The 5,059-nt window shown below is 39.8% G+C and overlaps 1 pseudogene; it reads left to right on the top strand.

Moving 5' to 3' along the window:
* The first annotated feature begins 4,828 nt into the window (after positions 1–4,828).
* The window catches only part of LOC102004666, a 21,098-nt pseudogene continuing 20,867 nt past the window's right edge, over positions 4,829–5,059 (top strand).

Below are 5,059 nucleotides of genomic sequence, written 5' to 3'. Positions count from 1 at the left end.
AAACAACAAAAAAACCTCACGCTAAAACCAAATAAACAAAAAATAAAGTACGCTTATGGGAAACAGAAGATGAGAACTGATTACATACACCAGAAGAAAGTTTTTTATAACATGTCTATCATTTGCTAGGCTTATTAACTACCAGCAAAGCAAAATACCTAAAGCATCATTTTGTAAGTATAAGGAAGCTGTTGAAAACACAGTAACTGAAAGAACAAATATCCTCATGCTTACTATGCAAGCTATGCACATACCCAGTCACATTACTTTGGCTAGTTGCTAACACTGTTGCGAACTTAAGTATTTATGTATCTGTTGTAACTTTTAGACTTGGTATGGCAGGATTCAGACAGAAAATTTATAAAATTAGTTCTTTGTAACAAATAAAAATAAGGTATCAGAAAACTAAGCAGGATGCTTGAATATTTTTATACTTCCTGTTCTTGGTTTCTAAAAAAGGAATTATCATCAGCTTAGTGCCAAATACTTTCAAAAAGAAAATTAAAAAGTCACTAGTTCTTGGGATAGCGAAAAGGACAAAGCAGAAAATAGCAGTCAGATATGGAAACTTCTATATTAGGAATTTGTGGTCACAACTCAGAAGAACTTTTTTCTTAGAACAATTACCCAACCTTCTATAGTTCTACATGAATACAGTAGAATATGGAGTGGGTAGAAAGATTTTAAAAATACTTCAACTACTTTTATGAAGATGCCGTAATGAACTGGCTAAATCGATGATGTAGTTTCCAGAGGAACGAACATACTTCAGACATTCAAAATACTATATTTCACACTTTCAAATTATTGATTTTTACATACAATGAAACCAAGATTTCTAGATCAAAGACTATGATGCAAACCATAAAACCAACGGCTAGCACCTGAACGCCAAGTCTTGCTCAACAAGTTAGGGTGCATTTCAAAACAAAACAAAAAAGGAGACCTGGTTTAAGAAAAATACACATCATTCCTATTTGTAGGACCCTGGAAATCTAATCTGAGTTTTAAGTTTTCCACTTGCTAAACTGTCAGGATACAGTACTACTTGTCCAGCCAACCTTATACCATTACTGTGCTAATCAAATGCCAGGCACCTACTCTAGACTTCAAGAGGCACAGGCACACAAGAAGGGTCCACAGTATAGAACCCTAAAAGGGAAGATAGTTCTGATTACAATGCTACCTTTAACATAGACTAGTCAAAAGGGATAGACATCACACTGCATAATCTTTGGTGAGTACATTCAATAAATGAGGGAAAAAAAGGAGTACAACTAAAAAAGAGGGAACAAATGGCCAGCAGTGCATATGAATGACCTCAAAGACAGGAAGTGATTATAACTGAAACGCACAATCCTTTAAAGTCAGGAAACTAACTGATGGTGAAAGTACTTTACTCATCTTTATATTCCTTAGCTAGTACAATGTTTGACACCTAACAAGTATCAAATAAGCATTTCTTGAATTGAACTGCTTAGAGTTAACAGTACTGCCTTAATAAATTTCATAGAAAAAGGAGCAACTAGTCAGGCATGGTGGCACATGCCCATAATCACAGCACTCTTGGAAGCTGAGGTAAGAAAAGTGCAAATTCAAGCCCAGCCAGGGTAACTCATTGAGATCTTATCACAAAATAAAAACTGGGCTGGTAATAGCTCCCTGTGAAGGTCCTGGGTTTAATCCCCAGAACCAAAAGGAAAAAGAAAACAAGAATGGGCACAGTCACTCCAGTTGTCTTTCCATCACGTTACCAAAATCTCAAAGGTTGGGGACTCTATGTAAGCTTACATCTTGGATCAGAGAACTTATCTGTAAGAGTGTAACTGTCAGCAACTTAGAAGCAGTTCTGGGGAAAAGAAGAAAGCATCACTAAAACAAATGTTACAACTAAAAAAAGAAAGCGGGTTCTAGAAATGTCAATCCCAGTCAAAACTCTAGTATGCATGTACATATATAATTTCGAAAATACACTTATAAGCAATCTTGTAAAAAACTAAGAATTTTTAAAATGCAATGATCTCTCAGAGACAGTATAGGTTCCCTAAATATTTTAAATCAAATTAATTTCATTAATTTGAGCTTTTCTGAGCTCCCTTAAAGGAAGAAACAAACATAAACAGCAAACATTTATTAAAGAAACATATGCAGGGGGCTATGGACATAGCTTAGTGCTAGCGTGATGCCTGGCATGTGCAGGACCTGGGTTTGATCGTCAAGGAAATGTGTGCATATACATATGCACTGAGCTAAACAAATGAGCAAGGACATGCCAGGCACAGTGCTAGGCAGGGGCTTTGCATATCATGACTGTCAGTGTAAACCACATAAAAGACAAATGAGTGAAGCACCTGCACTTTATACATGAGAGCTTACAGACCAAATAACCCACCAGATCTCGATGGCTAATGACATGGAGTGAGAATGCACTCAAGGCTAACTTCAAAGTCCCTTGTCCTTCCACCAAGCACAGGCCCCCGAGAGATCTGGATACACAGAAGCACAGCACCATCTTTTCTTCTGATAATATTTGGCAAAGAACCTCGCGATAACCCCTGTGGGCAAGACTGACGTGGCTAAGACAAAAGGGAGATCTGTGATGCTGGGGTACCTTTATTTCTGTTATTAGTACATTTTTATAGGACATACTGATTACATTCATTGTGGGGAGTTGGTACATGTATATAACATCTCAATTCTTTACTTTAATCCCCTTTTTTCCCTCTATCCCTTAGTTTCCCCTTCCCTTTTGCAAGAGTTCTGTTTCCTATTACTTACTTTGCTCTCTAGTTTTTTTTTTTTTTTAGTTCACTGGATTTCTCATATAAGAAAAACCATGGAGCATTTAAACTTGTGTGACTGATTTCTTTCACTTAACGTTATGGTCTCAAAGTGCATCCATTTTCCTACAAATGACTCAAGTTTATCCTCTATGGCAGAGTAGTACTCCACTGTGTTTACATGTTCTCTATCCATTCACCTGCTGATGGTCACACAGGCCACTTCCAAGACTTCGCTATTATGAGTTCTGCTGCTATAAACATGGGTATACTGAACTTCAGTAAAGCAGTTATGTGGGCCCATACAGGCTGTTCTTAAAACTGTGTTCTGCTTCCAGTACATTAACATATACAACAGCCCATTAATAACTTTCTTACACAAAGCGGAAGAGGAGGGATGGCCTGTAGCCACAGACTGCAAACCACCCTAAGCCACCCTATACTCTGCGTATCTAAAGTAAACTCATTTCTGGCCATGTATTATTGGTCTATAAAGTTTTGTATTTGGCCCTCTCTCTCCTCTTTCTTTCAAAGTCTTTATTAATGACACTGAGGGCATTCTTACTAAATCTTCAGAGCACAAGGCTTCTGTGAAGTAGCTAATCCAGACAGCAGCTTCCCTCTTCTCTGCTTTGCATGTCTAGGACCGACCCACTTCCTAACCAACAGAAGCCCAATCAGTGTCTCACAACTATAGAACAGAGACTTAAAAGGACATTGAGGCCTTAACCACAGGAGTAAATAAAGCAAAGCCAACTTTAACAGATCAAGTACAAAAACTATAAGAGCAAAGAAAAGAAGAGCTGGGCGTGGGGTGGGAGGCTGAGGTAGGAGTACTGTTGAGAGTTCGAGGCCAGCCTGGGTCACAAAGTAAGTTTAGGGCCAGCCTGAACTGCATAGCAGGACCCTGTCTCAAAAAGACACACACACACACACACACACATTGAGGGCTGCAAGAATTTTTGAAGCAATGAGGATGAAGATCTTTTAGTTGGCAGAAAATCCAATATTAATCAATGTGACAGGTGCCCACAAAGCTCAGAACCTTTTCTACTTCAGTGCTGAAAAATGATTCTCATTAGGGGAAGTGATAGCCTACACTTTTCTATTCAGTTCAAATCATTCTTGGACTCATTTCTATAGCTCAAGGCATCCTACTTTAAAGAAAAAAGAACACACAATTGCTCACTAAGCTGAGGTAGGAGGATCGAAAGTTCAAAGCCAGGCTGGGCAACTTAGTGAGACCCTGTAGCAGAATAAAAAATGCTGGGCGTAGTGGCGCATGCCTGTAATCCCAGCACTGGGGAGACTGAGTAGGAAGATCATCCTGAGTTTGAAGCCAGCCTGGGCAACAGAGTGAGTTCAAGGCCTGCCTGAACTACATAGGTCCTGTCTCAGGAAAGGAAGGAAGAAAGGAAGGAAGGAAGGGAGGAAGGGAGGAAGGAGAGAGAAGGAGATGTAGCTCAATGAAAAGGTCCTGGGTTCCAAGAAAAAAAAAAAAAAAACACACACACACACACAATAATTAAAGTGTCTAGACGAGATGTCAAAATAGTGAAAAGATTTTTTAAAATGTCACTGGAGCTCCAGTTAAAGGAGCTAGAGCTGTTTGCCTTCGAGAAGACTAGACTCAAAGAGATGTGATAGCTATCTTCACCTCAGAAAGGATGTCATATGAGAGCAACACTCAAAGGGCAAAAGTAGGACTGGAAACCACAGAGAAACAGATTTTGGCTTTACACACAGAAAAACCTGTTAGAAATTAGACCTGCCTAAAAATGAAATGGGTTACCTCAGGACATACTAAGTTTTCTACTTTGTGTATCAGTTCATTTCACCTCTATGGGGAGGGAAGGGGAGAGGAGTGGAGGGGCGGAGAGAACGATCATGTGACCAAAATAGTCAACAAAAGACTGTGAAATATAAATTCTTAGGTTCCTGTCAGCCTTACAGTTCTTTGAAATATGAATGCATGAGGCAGTACTTTGCAAAGCACCAAGTATTTTATAAAGACAGGTAACTAGCTGATAAGAAAAGATGAGCCAGGTATGGCGGCGCATGCCTGTAATGCCAGCACTGGGGGGTTGAGGGAGGAGGGTTGCTGTGAGTTCAAGGTCAGCCTGAGCCACATAGTGAGCTCAAGCCCGGCCTGGACTACACAGTGAGACCGTGTCTCAAAAAAGTAAAAAGAGGGGCTGGGGATTTAGCTCAGCGGCAAAGCGCCTGCCTGGCAAGCAGAAGGTCGTGAGTTCGGTTCCCGGTACCAGAGAAAAAACAAA

This window comes from Chinchilla lanigera, unplaced genomic scaffold, assembly GCF_000276665.1.
Source record: "Chinchilla lanigera isolate Chin_1 unplaced genomic scaffold, ChiLan1.0 scaffold00004, whole genome shotgun sequence".
NCBI lineage: Eukaryota > Metazoa > Chordata > Mammalia > Rodentia > Chinchillidae > Chinchilla > Chinchilla lanigera.
Note: the sequence above shows the minus strand (reverse complement) of the source record. Positions and strands in the feature narration are given on the sequence as shown.